Raw genomic sequence first — 17586 nt, 5'->3', positions numbered from 1 at the left:
AACACCATATCTTTAAAAACACGGATGCTCTTATCATATTTCAGCTGACAATGGGCCTGCGTGTTTTTCTGTTCCCAGCACTTACCCACTCGATTGGTACACTCATCTGTTATTTATACAAAACTAACTCTGGGTTTTCTTGTCTTGAAACTTTTTAATGTTAAAATTCAGAATTGTTTGGTTTATTCTCCTTTCTACCTCCTAAAAAAATTCATAAGATTATTGCTGTTTTTCATGAATATTTCAGATTTATTGATTGATCTAGCATGGGTACGTAGGTATTTTCTACAGTCAGTGGAATAACCAGTTACTGGAATTCTAATGTGTGCCCTGGACACCTACACATTACCAGTGCTGACACGGTCCTACAGACACTGCATTTCCTTCTGCCTCCCTGATTTGAGCATGCAAAGAAAAATACACCAAGCCTGCCTTCCTCACATGAAGACAAAAGGCGTGGGGTAGAAGAGAAGAAAAATCTATTTTGCATCTGCTGTATATTGGGTAGTGTTCTAGGTGTTTTAAATACACAACTGTTTTTTTCTTCTGGTTTGAAACAGCACCTGGCTAGCAGACCTGATACAGCCTGTACCTATCTTTGACCTTGTTTTCAGAAGATTATATTCCCATAAACTAGCACATGAGGAGTTTTCAAAACTATTTGTTAAATAAATGATGTATATCTGTGAAGATACTTACAAAGCAACTTTAAAAATATTGAAAGCACCACAGTACTTCTAAAAATTAAGATGAATTAAGAGCTTAATGGCAGACTCTGGGTAAATCTCAAAAAATGAGGCAAATGGAACTCTACTTTTAAAATCAACAATCAACACCCCCTTATACAGGTTTTGCCTCGTGAAAAACTCAGGCTGTGGTTCACAAGAAAGATTCTGGCTGCAGAAATCCAAGAGCACACTGGAAGAATCTGCCATCACTCCAACCAGAGCACATCAAGAGAAGGTCTGGTGCTGTTTCATATGAGTTAAAAGTCAGAATTTCCCAGAAAATAACAGAACAAGGTGTGGGATGGATGGCGCACACGGTATCCTGGTTTACAAACTCAGGAGCAGATGCAGGAAAAATGCTTAGTGTAATGCGAGCTGGGATGAAGTGTTTCTGCGCACCTTGCTCACTTACCATACTAGGTGAGAAGAGGGTGTATGCGAACATAGACAGACGCATGCTCAGTGATGCCCCCTAGTAGCTAAGGACTCAGTGGGACCCTGAGTGCAGCCACCTTCCCTCCACCAGTGGAGAAACGTCCCTGTCTCCACCCATTTTTCTGGGCAGCTGAAGCATTGAGACTGGGGAGCTCTTTCATCTTTTGTTTCATCTTTTTGTTTCAATCAGAAATGTAAATAAAAAATACAACACGAGGCAACTCTAAAAGCACAACACAATAAGACATCATGAATCTTGTTCTCAACTTAGAGAAAGAGCATCCTTCTGGCTAGTAACCACAACATAAATTAGAAGTGAGCCCCTGGAATTCATTCAGCATGCTCAAGAGCTCAAAACTCAACTCCAGTGAAAAAGCACAGGAAATTAAAACCAACAAGATTAAAAAAATAAGAATATGGCTGGACATGTGGCTCATGCCTATAATCCCAGTACTTTGAGAGGCCGAGGCAGGTGGATCACCTGAGGTCAGGAGTTCAAAACCAGCCTGGCCAACATAGTGAAACCCCATCTCTACTAAAAATACAAAAACTGGCCAGGTGTGGTGGCGCACACCTATAGTCCCAGCTACTCAGGAAGCTGAGGCAGGAGAATTGCTTGAACCCGGGAGGTGGAGGTTGCAGTGAGCCGAGACCACGCCACTGCACTCCAGCCTGGGCAACAGAATGAGGCTTGGTGTAAAAAAAAAATAGTAATAAAAAATAAGAATATGAAAGGAGAGAATGAACAAAGAGAGAGCAATGAGTAAAGAAAGGGATACAAAAGATTAAAAGTGCAGCAGGATTTAAAGCCATGTTGTAGACAGTGAACCACAGAACATGTGACCATGACTATGGCATATGTATTTGGGATTCTCTTTTGAACAGAGAGGAAAAGGACAAAGAAATGAAAATGATGAAAGAAAAGAGCATGATAAATTAACTGGTGGTCTAGAAGGGATCTCTTGTCCCTCCAAAGAACAGAAGTTATCAAACGTTACCCTCTCTAACTAAAACAGCAACAATGATGTGGGCTTGCTGATTGAGAAAGTTCACAGTGTTTCATGTAAAAGCCATAGGTGAGAGGCATATTTATATATCCTCCAGCAAGTGATGAAAAATTACAAGGAGGAGGAAGAAAGCACATCCTGCCTTTCTCTGGATAAAACAGAGTTTATCTACATAAGAGAGCAATGACAGATGGCCTCCAAGTCATCCTTTAGAACATGCAGTGCCAGACTGGGAGCAGAATCTTAACATGTCAGAGGGAAAAAAAGTTGTGTCTTATAAATAGGACCAGTCAAGTTATATGTTGTTGGTGAAGCAATATTTTTTTCAGCTGGATTGAATTTAATTAATAATTTTTCCATCAAAAGGAACAATGTGACCATAAGGATAAAAAGAACTCCCATTAAGAAGAAAAGAGAGTAACAGACATACAAGGACAAAATATAGCAGAATTGACTAAAAGCACAACAAGCAAAAACATTTACAGATCACTCTTCTTCAGCCTTTTCTAAAGCAACAAATCTAAACAATGCTATGCCTTATGTTGCTTTTTTGTTGGTGGTGGTGAAGCAATTCTGAGGGCAATTCATTATTCTATCGACTTATTTATTAACAAAACATAAAAACTGATGAACTAATCCTTTCACTTAGAAACAAGAGGAAATCAGAGCAAATACCTAGTATGCTAAATAAATCAGATACCAATAAATTAAAACAGAAAAATCAATATGATAAGTCCAAATCTAGTTTGTTGTCAAGACCACTTTTATTTTTTAATTTTAATCCACCTAAAACTCAAATAAAAATTATATGAGGAGGCCAGGTGCCGTGGCTCACACCTGTAATCCCAGCACTTTGGGAGGCCCAGGCAGGCAGATCACTTGAGGTCAGGAGTTCGAGAACAGCCTGGCCAACATGGCAAAACCCCATCTCTACTAAAAAATAAAAATTATCTGAGTGTGGTGGTACACGCCTGTAATCCCAGCTACTCGGAAGGCTGAGGCAGGAGAATCACTTGAACCCAGGAGGCAGATGTTGCAGTGAGCTGAGATCACACCACTGCACTCCAGCCTGAGCAACAGAGCTAGACTCCATCTCAGAAACAAACAAACAAAATGATATGAGGTGACTAGACCAATTTGGCCACTTTCATTTGATAATAAACCCATGTATCAAATGTTATACTAAATTTTAAGATAATATTTGAATAGCAGTGAGGCTGGAGAAACTTTCCCAAGTAAAACCCAAAAGGAATACAGGAAAAGGGAGTTAGCTCACCTTTAAGTATTTTAAATAACTGTGTGCCCTCTGATGCCACAAACAATGTAGAAAGACAAATGATAACCTTCTTGACTACCCATATAATAGACAAATATCTGTATCCCTAAATCACTGAGAACTTCTTCAAATGTATAGGTAGAAGAGTAAAAAGTAAAAAAAAATGGACAGACATCTAGACTGAAAATTCAAAGAAAAGAAAATTCAAATAATTATCAATAAATATGTGGTCAAGGACATGTAAATTGAAGCAGTGAAGAGATCTCATTTTACACACTAGCACAAATTATGAATATCGGTAACATTCAGTGTTAGCAAGAACGTTAGGAAAAGGACATTCTCATGCAGTGCAGTTAGGAGAATGAATCATTACAAACTTTAAATGAAATAAACTAGCATTATCTATAAAAGGTTAAATTCATATTTTCTCTTAACCAGGCATGTTTTCTTCTGGAAATTTACCCTATACAATAAAAATTTCAGCATGCATATTTATCTGTATAATTATAAAACATTATTTGAAAAAGAAAATACTGGAATCAACCATCAGTAGAGCTTAAATTAAATATCCTATAATAAAACATTATGGAATATTAAGCAGTTGTTTTATATTATTTATCAGCCCAGGGAGATATTCACTATGTACCATTACTTAAAAAATATCAAGTTGCATTGTGATCCCATTTTTATAAGACAAAACAAGATCAATATCAAAATGTGTATATTCTGGATATATGAATGGATGAATGAGTAGGTAGATAGATAGACAGATATGCAAATCAAAGTGTTAAATAACATTGATTATCTGATTGCCTAAAAAGAAGAATGGGAGAATGGAGAGGGAGTAGGGAAAAATAAACTCTTTATTCAGATAATTTTAGATTATTTTATTTGTTCTAATTTAATAACAAAAATTGAAAATATGAAGCACCAGTAAAATAAAGAAAAAGCAATGCATGACTTTTGGAAGGAGAAAGGAGACAGTTACAAACAAGGCTATGTAAGGAACAGTAAGAGACCATTCTACGTAAACACCTATCATAATACCTTTGAAAATCTAAACAAGATGAATAATGAACACATTTTAGAGATGATCAAATAAAAGTTATTCCAGGAAGGCAAGGATGGTTTAATTCCAGAAAATCTGGTAATATAATCAATTATATTTGTAGCTCAAAAGAGAAAAATAATGTATTTATTTCAAGAAATGGCCTTAAAATGCAGTGCATATGCAAAAACAAAAGGATATAAATTTCTTTGGGATTTTGTCATTAAGTGCATTATTATGTGTAATAAACATGTACATAATAAAATTATTAGTGTACATAATAAACATTTCCAACAACATTTCCAAAGAAATTTCCAACAAAATCAGAAACACTGATGTCTTTCAATTCAATTAGTTCAGAAAAAAATAGGAATATATATTGGAAAATATGAGACAAAAGAATCATTATTCATGGATTGTCATAGGAGAGAAAGTAATGAACTGAAGAACTATTACAACCAACTATATAGGTTAGAGATCATGAGATAAAAATAAGTTTCAGAAATTCATATTTTTTCCTATATAAGAATAAAAAGATAGAAAATATAATAAAAATTGCATTCACGATAGAAAGGAAAAAGTTAGAATATCAAAAAATGATTTTAACAAAAATATTTACATTTAACTGCAAAATCTATTGACAGCCAAAGAGGGATATTTAAACAAGATCAGTAGTCATATTATGTCCATTAATAGGAAACAATAACAGCAGAAATACAATATGTCAAATCTTCCCAATCTAATTTATACAGTTAATTCCATTTGTACCCCAAAAGGGATATTTTTTCTCATAAAAATGATTCTAAAATTAACCTTGGAAATAAGTGAAGAAGAACAATCAGAAAGTGTCTGAAATGAAATGAGAGGGACTTGTGTTTCTAGATGGGGAAGACAGCGAGGCACTGGCAAGACAGTCACTTGATCTATGGGCAAGTGACTTTTAAAAGATATCAAATTGCATTGTGATCCCATTTTTATAAGACAAAACAAGATCAATATCAAAATATCTATATTCTAGATATGTGAATGGATGAATGACTAGATGGATAGATACAGATGCAAACAAAACTGTTAACTGATACTGATTATCTGATTACCTAAGAGGAAGAATGGGAGAATTAAAAAAAGAATGGGAGAAACTAAAAATCTTAGTGGGAGTGTGTATAAGAATTTAGCATGTTGTTGATTGAGAATACAGGGACACAGGGAGGGGAACATCACACACCAGGGCATGTCGGAAGGTGGGGAGCTAGGGGAGGGATAGCATTAGGAGAAATACATAATGTAGATGACGGGTTGATGGATGCAGCAAACCACCATGGCACATGTTTATACCTATGTAACAAACCTGCACATTCTGCACGTGTATCCCAGAACTTAAAGTATAATAAAATAAATAAATAAATAAATAAATAATTGCTACAACATTTCAAAAAATTTAGCATGTTAAAGGTCATATTTCAAAGCAAAGGTTAAAGTCTAATTCAATGAATGGCTCAAGTTCAAGTGATTAATTAGAAAAAATTAAGTCAAATTCCCCTTCTCAGAAAAAATTAAAATTAAGTCATAATGGATTCTTTTAAAGGTAAAATACAAAAAAACACACACAAAAGAAGAAGAAAATATAGATAAATATTTGAACTTGGGAAAAGATAGAGGTAGGAACACAGAAGCAAAAGGAAAAGATAGAGACAGCGATCACTTTAAACACATGCACATGTTATACAAGAGATAAAGTAAATAATAAGAGCAAACACAAAGTATATAAGAATATATCACTAATCTATAAAAGACTCTTAAAAAATTAATACAAGAAAAATAAATACCTCCATTGATAAAGAGTCCAAAGCCGGAAACAAATGATTCACGAGAGAAGAAAGCCAAATAGCCAACAACATGTGGTAATAAAAATTTTACCTCGTAGTAATCGAAGAAATGCAAATTAAAATAACAACAAAGCATCGTTTCTATGACATCAAGTCTACAAAACTTAACTAACACAAAATACCCAGTGTGGGTGAGGAACTGGGGAAATGGGCACTTTCATGCACTGCTGATAGGAGCATTATTTTATGTGTAATCTTTCAGAAATGCAATTTTCTACAATGTTTCAAATTGGGCACAACCTTTAAACAGGGAATTCTACTTCTAAGAATTCTTCCTAAGGGAACAGGCAAAAGCAATTGCAAATAATTATGCACCTTCACGTTCATCACAACGATATTTGTAATGGCGAAAATTTTTACATGACCTAAATGTCCAATTGGGGCTAGTTAAATGAATTTTGTTACTTTGCTCTGATAGACTAGAATCTATTCTGCCTTTTAGGTTCATGTTGAGAATATCCATTCACATGGTTAAATAGTCCAAATCTACCGTCAAGTACCAAAGGCAGGTTACAAAACAGAACAAATATCATTTCAATATAGTAAAGCAATGACTACAGCCTGCGCTAAAAAGAGGCTGGGGGGATATGCCCAAACCGTTCAGAATAGATTTCTAAGTGGCATTATTATCCTCTCTTTGACTTTCAAAAGTTTTACAATAAACATGGTTTACTTTTATACATAGGGAAAAGAAACATGACATTTTATTTTTGTGGCAAATTTTTATCATCAAGTTTCCAAATATTCTTAACCTCAACAAAATTCTCGGAATTGTAAGCCAATTGGAAGCTTTTCAGAAAACCACAGTTTGTGTGGCCTGCGTGCCTGTCAGGTCAATGCTCAGCATCCCCCTGGTTGCTGAAGCCCATTTGCAGGGGAGTTCATCACCTCCATCTTGGGTTTCCTGCACAGTGAAGACCCAAAGCCCCATTGAGTGAGTGTGCACTCTGGGCTGGACGCTGGGAGGAACATCCTAGGATGGTTTCCATTTTAAAAGTGAGGGAACTGAAGCACAGAGACATGAAGAAATTTGTCCCACATCACACAGCTTGCAGGTGGAGGAGCTGGGATCCCAGCTCACACCCATGGGCTGCTTTCCATCCCCCAACACACTGTCATCTTGACTCAATGTGCACATCCCTGCGGAGAAGAGTTATCCTTTTAAGTTAGGTGTGGTCACATAACTTGCTTTGACCAATAGGATGTTGGCAGAAGTGACGTGTTACTCCCAATGAAAGCTTTAAGAGTGAATCTGTGCCTCACCCCACCCTCTTTTCCCCTGTGCCACAAGAGCTGACAATGTTCCAGAAAGGAGCTTCTTTGTCAGCTTAGGTCCTGGCCAACCTCAGATGGGCATTTAGCATAAGCAAAAAATATGCCTTCGTTGCTTTACAACTCTGAGATTTGGGGGCTGTTTGTTTTTTCAGCACAACCTAGCTTATCTTAACTGTAACATTGCCATTGAACAATATACTTAACTGAATTTCCAACAGTAAAAGAGGACAGTAGAATAGCATGTACTTATGTGATTCTCCTCTTTCTTGAGAAAAGAAAATGCACAAGTCTCTTAGGAGCTGGTACTAAATTTCAGAATAATTGTTTTGCCTGGATCTTTAGACCAGAGACAGTAAGAAACATAAATTATTCACATAAACGAGACTCCTTCTGTTCTTCAATATTCTAATCAAAAAGTAAAAATGATATTGCCTCCCTTGCAGAATTGAGGTGAAGACCAGAGATGATGTGGGTAAATTTCCTGGCACTATGGCTGGGCTTAGCTGACCCTTGATTACATGTTTCTGGGTTCTATCTGGTGACAAAGGAACCTGTCATGTTGGATGGGGAGGGCAGCTGCACATAAATTATCAATTATACAATGACAGAAGTTTGCAAAAGATGATTGTTTATAAAAATAAGAGCAGATGAAAAGTTGTCACTAATATTACTCTCATTCACAATCTGATATGTAATCTTGACATAAAGGGGTATTGTTACAAATCTAGAGTTATGAACAACAAAGATGTGACGTCATCAGCCAGGTGCATCCCCTTCAGAAGGAAGTGCCAAGGACTACAGCTTTTAAGAGATGGTTGAGCCCACTATACTAGTGACCTGAGTTGCCTATAAATCTCCCACATTTACCTAATCCAGAACTGAAATTTACTGATTTGCTTGGAAGAAGTTGGTTTGTTCGTTTCCCAGAGTTTTGAAATGAAGGCTGCATAAGTCCTGGCAGATGGCAGAAAAGTCAAAAGAGTCTCCATCAGGTCATTTTTATATAATAGAATTTCATGGGGAAAATCAAATTAAAACATTCATCCAATTAGTAAAATATATAGGTAGAAATTATGCATCATTTTTGGATTTTTTCTGACTTCCATGATCCCTTTGGAATTTAATTCATCCTCTTTGCCAATGTCAAATCTAACAACCGAGATCCCAATGTCGAAGTTAATAATATTTCAACTTGAGAATTTGGGAGAATTGTGAAATTCATAAAAGAGATATTTGAAACTCTTTATAATTATGACAAGTATATCTAGATTTACCAGAACTGCCTATATTTTGGGAAGAGAAAATGTAATCCTTAACAGATAAATTAATTATCCCAACAGCCAGAGCATTGGCCAGGAAGTGAGAAAGTTTATCCCAGAGTCTTAGGTTACTGAAATGTAACCACAGCCTTTTCCCTTTCCCCAGGCCTGCAAGAGGAACTCAGCAACCAGAGAAGTTTTGGGCTTAATTTTATTATGAGACAGTATTGTTCTTCCTGAATATGAATGTGACCCTGACTGAGGTAACAGTTGGGTTTTAAGTGGTCTAAAAACATAGAAAAAAAAATCACGTTTTAAAAAATTATTGGCACAACATAGATTATCTCTTTAAGTTAAGGCTACCTGCTTGAGGGCCGAATGGACTCTTCCAGTGTCAAAGGCAGGGTGGTCCCATGGCAAAAGGAAAGGGCAGACCTCAAACCCTCCACCAAACATGGGTATCATTCCATGTACTGGCCCAGAAATCTCCTCAAGACAAACGGCCTGCCTCTGTGGTCAGTGTTCTATTGGCTTTATGAATGAATTATAGAAATAAGGAAGGGGAGATGTAACATGTGTCTCCCTAGAGAAAGTGATTAATAAGAATCTTTGTTAGGCTTGCTTTTGATAACGTTTTTCCCTATCTTCGACATTTTATCAGATCCACTTTAAGAATTAAAATCATTTTGTGTTGGCTACTGTGGGGTTTTATTTTCATTTTCAGTTTTTGCCTCTATTGGGTGAAATTCTGCAGAGAATGAGATACTGTGCTGTAAAATCACAAATTACTGAAATCTAAGGTGGTGTGCTTTTGAACTTTCCTGTATTATTTATCTAAACGTATTGAGAAATCTGTGTTAAAATTTAAAATGCAATCTATCAATTCATCTTTTTGTTTATTCAGAATGTTTTATTGCACACCTGTTGTGAGCCTCACTGTACTTGTCTTCAGAAATACCAGAAGAAACTACATGGAGGTGATTTTTTAGAGCTTTCTTATCTCGCAGTTCCAAATTCCTCATTAGTTCTTCCATTCGAAAAGTTCTAAGCACCTCCTCACACTGTGTCCCCTTCTTTTCCATTTTACTTTTGTCCCCAACATCTCAGCTGACCCCAGAGACATCAGTGGTTAATATTCCTAATTAATATCTGTTAGCTGAGAATTGTTGACCTCCTTAAACCATCATCTATAAAGTACATTTATTGGGTTAATTTGTTTTTACTTTCATTTAGGTGCACTGATGCAAATTAAAGACATTAACTAACCAGGCCTGAGAATAATTTATAAAGAAAAAGAAAGGAGTATGTCTTTTCCAACATAAAATATATGGAATTGCTACCAAAATGACCCAACTGAGCCCTACTGGTTTATTCAATAAGGATCCTCTCAAATTCCATCTGTGAACATTTGGTCAGTCCTTTTATGGAGAAAAGACATTTCTCCGGGTTCATATTAATTTTTGTGCACATCTGCGCACTCACCTAATCCCTACCCGCATACCACTTCAATTAAAATTAACGGAAGTCAAATCCTTGAGTGGTTTTAATTGCAATATGTAGATTATAAATGGTGCCCATCTTCAACCACACAAAAATTATTTTTTCCTTGGCCTTTCTCTCAGGAATAATATTTAACTATAGAGCTCGTTATTATGGATGAATTTTCATTTATTGTGTTACTGCTTCGCATGATACTGGGAGACCTCACCAATGGGCAAAAGGCCAATCAAAATTAATGCAAAAGTACAATTAAGGAATATTTTAAAGAAATGCCTTTTCATTCTATTCAAGGGCATACAGTGATATGCATTGCCAGAAAGAGGATAATGTTGGGCCTGCTTTAATGAGGCAAGCGTAATTATGTGTCAGCTCTTTAAATGATGCAGTAAATGGTTTTTTCTCTTAAGTATGTTAAATATTGTCGTTACATCTGGTTTACAATATTCGCAAAATACTCCTCTCATAGATCCCTCAAAGATATACATGAAACAAGCCTGTTTCCAAATTATCTGTCCTTTAAACCAGCGGAATATGATTGAATACTCAGTTTCATTTCCATGCACACCCTGTATATGCATTGCCATTTGCTAAACATTTTCAGCCTCACACTGGTCGACTAGTGACTCTTATCTATACACTCAAATTAAAACAGTAGACAAAACCACCCTTAAGAATTCAGCTTTTGTTTGTTTTAGCCAAAGCAAAAATTTCTTTCATGTCCACACATGAAGTAAAAGCAACAAGTAATGTACCCTTTGTCAATTAAAGAGCAGAATTGCAACTACACGCAATCAGAGTTTTTATCTTAGGGAAGCAATTATACTGCCTCAAATAATAAGCTACGATAGATAGAATACGTCACCAAAACAGAAAATATCATTAAGAAAGAAAAAGTCAAAGATGACACCAAGAAATGTCAGCTAGGTTAATCCCACTTAATTTGAAAAGACGACTATAACTTTAAGAGCGCAGCTTAGCTGGAGTTGGAGCTTAGGTTTTTATTTTACTACTTTATAGCCTGCTTCACAACTACTTGGACAAATACAAAACAAGAATTACAGTGCCCCATAAGTTATTTTAATATCCTGTAGTGGTGCATACTTCCAATGAAATCCCAAGACTATGATTACGGTTCCGTGTTTGTGTGAAAATGTCAAGTTGTTTCGAGTGACTACATACTCTAAATTATATATAACTGTTACTTTATAGCTAATAGGCACTAAAATTACTTTAAAACAGAAATGTAAAGTTATATTTTCATCCTTTTTGACAGATAATAAAGCTTATTTATGAGATACAATTTTTCAAGCATTAAAACATCTCATGTTTACAAAAACATTAAAAATATTATTACTTGATATTTAAAGGAATGAAAACAGCAAAACCATTAGGAAAATATTTGTCCAGTTCAGTGACTCCTCCATTTTGTCAGACCGTTACAACTTCACTTATGAAAGTTACTGGTTTAAACACTTTTAAAATTAAAAATATTTGTAAGTTCAAATAGAGGCCAGTGATTTAAGATGTCTTGTTTCATAATCTGTTGGCAGGAACAAAATCCTTCCATATGTATTTTAGGTGCAATGATGACATCTGATAGATTGCGTCTATTTATTTTAATCTGTATCTCCAGAAGTCATGTTAGTTAATTATTCAACCACTGAATCAGTGGGTGGAGTTAAATTATATTTGTTATTGCTCAGAAACAGAGTTTTGCATTTCTTCTTCTCCAGTGGGACCAGATTTCTTGATAATCCTGTAAACTTCTTCAGTCCATCCCTCTATCCATAACACCCTGCCAGAAGTGCTGAGGAGACCTCGAGTGAGTGAATTAGTAGGTGAGTGAGTGAATTAGCAGATGGGTGAATGAGTGAGTGGGTGAATGAGTGGGTAAGTGAGTGAATGAGTGAATGGGTGAGTGGGTGAGTGAGTGGGTGACTGGGTGGGTGGGTGAGTGAGTGGGTGACTGGGTGGGTGGGTGGGTGGGTGAGTGAGTGGGCAAGTGAATGAGTGGGTGAGGGGGTGACTGGGTGGGTGGGTGAGTGGGAGAGTGAATGAGTGGGTGAGTGAGTGGTTGGGTGGGTAAGTGATTGGGTAAATGAGTACTTGGATGGGTGCATGAGTGAGTGAGGGAGTGAGTTAATGGGTGGGTGGTTGGGTGAATGAGTGGGTGGGTAGGCGAGTGAGTGAGTAAATAAGTGGGTGAGTGGGTGATGATGAGCGAGAGGATGAGTGAATGAGTGGGTGAATTAAGTGGCTGAGAGTAGGTGAGTGAATGAGTGGGTGGGTGAATGAGTGAGTGAGTGAATCAGTGTATGAGTGAGTGGTGAGTGGGTGGGTGAGTGAATGAGTGGCTGGCTGGGTGGGTGGGTGAGTGGTTGGGTGGGTAAGTGATTGGGTAAATGAGTGAGTACTTGGATGGGTGGGTGAGTGGGTGAGGGAGTGAGTTAATGGGTGGGTGGTTGGGTGAATGAGTGGGTGGGTAGGCGAGTGAGTGAGTAAATAAGTGGGTGAGTGGGTGATGATGAGCGAGTGGATGAGTGAATGAGTGGGTGAATAAGTGGGTGAGTGAGTAGGTGAGTGGATGAGTGAATGAGTGGGTGGGTGAATGAGTGAGTGAGTGAATCAGTGAATGAGTGAGTGATGAGTGAGTGGGTGGGTGAGTGGGTGAGTTAATTGGGTGGGTGAGTGGGTGAGTGAATGAGTGGCTGGGTGGGTGAGTGGATGGGTGGGTGAGTGATTGTGTAAATGAGTGAGTACTTGGATGGGTGGGTGAGTGGGTGAGGGAGTGAGTTAATGGGTGGGTGGTTGGGTGAATGAGTGGGTGGGTGGATGACTGGATGAGTAAGTGGGCAACTGAGTGGGTGAGTTAATGGCTGAGTAGATGGGTGGGTGACTGGGTAAGTGGGTAGGTGAGTGGGTGAGTTAATGGGTGGGTGGGTGGGTGAATAGGTGAGTTAATGGGTGGGTGGGTGAGTTGGTGACTTAGTGGGTGGGTAGGTAGGTGAGTTAATGGGTGGGTGGGTGAGTTGGTGAGTTAATGGGTAGGTAGGTGGGTGAGTTAATGGGTGGGTGGGTGAGTTGGTGAGTTAATGGGTGGGTAGTGGGTTAGTTAATGGCTGGATGGGTGGGTGGGTGGGTGAATGAGTGGTTGGGTGGGTGGATGAGTAATGTACAGCACTTGCCCCTCACCTTTGAGAGTCTTCATTTTATGGAGGAGGAAACAGAGAATGCCAAAAAGCTCAGCCCACATCACACAGCCGCTGGCCTTACGTTTTCCTCTTTGAAAGCGGTAAACAGTGTCGAAGGCAGCAAGGAGTGGATGTCGGCCTTTTTTGCAGGTCCAGCCTGTAAGAGCTGTGCTGGAGAGCGTCTATGCCCAGAGATGGGATGGGCTTGCTGGGGCTTCCTTCTGGGCCCACAGCCACATTTCTGTGGCCAGGTCAGCTTGGTTGTGGCAAAGTACAGGCAGAGCGCATCCCGTTGATGAGCCAGACATCAGCAGGCCACCCCAGTGTTGGTGTTTCAGCAAATGAAGGCTGGCCAGGCCACCATGCTGGCTCCAGGGAGATGCTAGAAGTGTGGAGTGGGCTGTGGCAATGGCCTTTTTCTGGGTACTCCATGAGGAGGGGACACTCCACAGCTCAGGGCACACCTACTGTGAGTCCAAAGCAAAATGCACGGGGGGGAAATATAACAACAAAGGACCCCTGGAAACATAATCCCTTCCAGAGGGACCTGAAAGAAAGCATTTCAAAGGTACTCTGAGTGGACACTAGGGGCTTCAGGCTGCCAGCCTTCCACGCCCTCCCAGCGGCACTGACTTCCTCAGGGGCATCACGTCCTCCCCACTGGAGGAAGTCAAACCCTCCTTCCCAGGAATATAAACAGAGGCTGTGGAGTCGTCTCCTGAAAACAGTGGTGCCTGCACCGCGTCTGAGGGGCCCTGCTGCAAGAGCCTCCTGCTTCCTGTTTTTGGCTCCTGCCCATCCCAGCTTCCCACCAGCTCCCTGCCAGAAAAGGCCATTTTTGCTTTAGGGGCCAGAGCTGGGTTCTCTTGCTTGTAACCAAAGAATCCATAGCACCTGGTGGCGCCATCCTCTGGTCCCTGCTGGCCGCAAGCTCGCCAGTGACATGGCGGCCCAGTCCTCTGTCTGGATTTCAGACTCAGGATGGAGAGACCTTCTGCTACCCTCGGCTTCACTGCCTGGAAGCTGTCCCATGTCCTTTGCAGAGCCCAGGTCTGGAGGAATCCAGTAGTGAGGGAACATGAGTCACACATCCGTGGGGAGCTGCCCCATGGGTACTGTGAGCACCACTACGGCCACATCCAAGCCCTGAACTCCCTCCAGGGTTCTTTTAGGTTGCAGGTTCCAGGCCTGTTTCACGCAGCTTCTGCCAATATGCTCTTTTTAGGAAGAGATGGGGTTTCTGTCCCTGGAAAGTTAATGCCTCTCCTCCAAACCACCCAGTTAGCCAGACGCCTGCCCAGGGCTCCCCCAGTAACTTCGCCACCAGGACAACATCCTCATGACCACCCCGTCTGATCTGCCTTCATCTGCAGGCTCATGCCTTCCTTCTCAGGAAGGAGAGTGAAGCATAGCCCTTGAGAATTCTGGCCCGTGCCACCATCGGGGCAGCTCAAGGCTCCAGCACAAGAAGGTGGTCCATCCTGGGCATCAGCCATGTCCACTCAGCCACCAGGAATCTTGGCTCCGCTGCCCAGGGCAGGGAGTCAGATCTGAACTCCAGCACCATGGTCTCTGCAGGAGGCCCAGCGGGAGCCTAGTGAGCAGCTAAACCGAAGACAAAATGTTTAGCTGTGTTTTAAAAGACTAATCTCTGATCACACCCCACAGACTTTGTTTCTCCTCCCGAGCCATCATTAACTATTAATCCAGCTCACGGGCAGGGGAAGGGAAACCCATCTCTTCTGTTTAAAGGAGGGAAAAATCACAGCATTACAGGATTGTGAAGCAAAACATGTTAGGAAGATATAAACATGGTCAAATCTATTTCAAGATTCACTTACATAGGAGTGCAGGTGTGTGTGTGTTTATGCATCCGTCCCTGTATATAGGGGTACGTGTGTTTATGTATGCATCCCCATGTACAGGGGTGTGTGTTTATGCATGCATCCCCGTGTACAGGGGTGTGTGTTTATGCATGCATCCCGTGTACAGGGGTGTGTGTGTGTTTATGCATGCATTGCCATGTACAGGGGTGTGTGTGTTTATGCATGTGTCCCCCTGTACAGGTGTGTTTATGCATGCATCCATGTGTACAGGTGTGTGTGTGTTTATGCATGCGTCCTCATGTACAGTGGTGTTTATGCATTTGTCCCCATGTATGGATGTGTGTTTATTCATGCATCCTCATGTACAGGTGTGTGTGTTTATGCATGAATCCCTGTGTACAGGTGTGTGTGTGTGTGTGTTTATGCATGGGTCCCCATGTACAGTGGTGTTTATACATGTGTCCCCATGTATGGGTGTGTGTGTGTTTATTCATGCATCCTCATGTACAGGTGTATGTGTTTATGCACGTGTCCCCGTGTACAAGGGTGTATGTGTGTTTATGTATGCATCCCCATGTACAGAGGTGTGTGTGCATGTTTATGCATGCATCCCTGTGTACAGGGGTGTGCGTGTGTATGCATGTGTCTCCATGTACAGTGGTGTGTGTTTATGCATGTGTCCCTGTGTACAGGGATGTGTGTATGTGTTTATGCATGCATCACCATGTACAGGTGTGTGTGTGTGTTTATGCATGAGTCCCCATGTACAGGTGTGTGTGTTTATGCATGTGTCCCCGTGTACAGGTGTGTGTATGTGTGTTTATACATGTGTCCCCATGTACAGGTTGTGTGTTGTGTTTATGCATGCATCCCCATGTACAGGGGTGTGTGTGTGTGTTTATGCACGTGTCTCGTGTATAGGTGTGTGTGTGTGTTTATACATGCATCCCCATGTACAGGGGTGTGTGTGTTTATGCATGTATCTCCGTGTACAGGTGTGTGTGTTTATGCGTGTATCTCCGTGTACAGGTGTGTGTGTTTATGCATGCATCCCCATTTACAGCAGTGTGTGTGTATGCATGCATCCCCATGTACAGGTGTGTGTTTATGCATGTATCCCCATGTACAGGTGTGTGTGTTTATGCTTGTGTCCCCCTGTGGTGGGGGTATGAATGTTTATGCATGTGTCCACATGCACAGGTATGGGTAGCAGAAGGGAGTAGGCTCTGGCAGCACTCCTGAGCCAATAAGATTTGCAACAGTTGCTAAGGAATTCTTTACCTTGATGTTGATTTAATACCAAATGAACCAGAGAAGGCAGAGAAATTTACTTGTTGGGTTAATACAAGAATATGTTTAATCTGTAATGGCAGATGTAACAATTTCATGATTTTTCTCAGGAGTTATTATGAAATAGCCTATTGTTTATTGTCTAGATCAAATGAGAGGATGATGGATATATGCCGTTAGCCAAGGTGAAATATGGTATAATACAACCGAGGGTCTTTAGAATTTAGGCAAATAAATGTGCAAATCCATGCCACAAGATAGAGATGATAACGATATTCAAAACCAGGGTCACTAAACACTTCCACTTCACATGAGAAACAAGTAGAGTTGAAATCTTTGTACTGCTGCTCATGTTTCAGCATCTTGAGAGGCAGAAAGGCCACCCCTCTCCTGGTCCTTGATGTTTGTGGTGGTGTTTGCCCAGCAAGTTTTCCCATCAGCCCTTCTTCTGAGAACAAAGCCCTTATTTGTGTGGGGTCCATTCCATGGGGCACCAGTAGAGCTGACCCTTTCTCCCCAGTTAAAGGGCCCCTGTCCCAGGCCCAGCCATCAGAGTTCCACATTGCCCAGCCACGTAACTGGTCTTGCCACAGTCACAGCCCCCGAGCCAGGCTGACCAGAGCTGTCTCTAAGACCTAAGATCTCCTTTCACTAAGACCACCACCCTTTGATCACGGTGCAAGTGGCCATGTTTTCTGTTACATGGGAAGAACCTGCCTGCAAATGAAGCCAACATAGAAGAAAACAGAATCAAGAGATGAAAAAGACAGATCAGATAGACTTCTGATGGCATAGGTTAAACCTCTGATCCAGCCAATTCCTTGACCAACCCTACTAAATGCCTGCTTTGGTGTAAGGAGATATA

Source organism: Nomascus leucogenys, chromosome 3 (assembly GCF_006542625.1).
Source record: "Nomascus leucogenys isolate Asia chromosome 3, Asia_NLE_v1, whole genome shotgun sequence".
Classification (NCBI taxonomy): Eukaryota; Metazoa; Chordata; class Mammalia; order Primates; family Hylobatidae; genus Nomascus; species Nomascus leucogenys.
Note: the sequence above shows the minus strand (reverse complement) of the source record.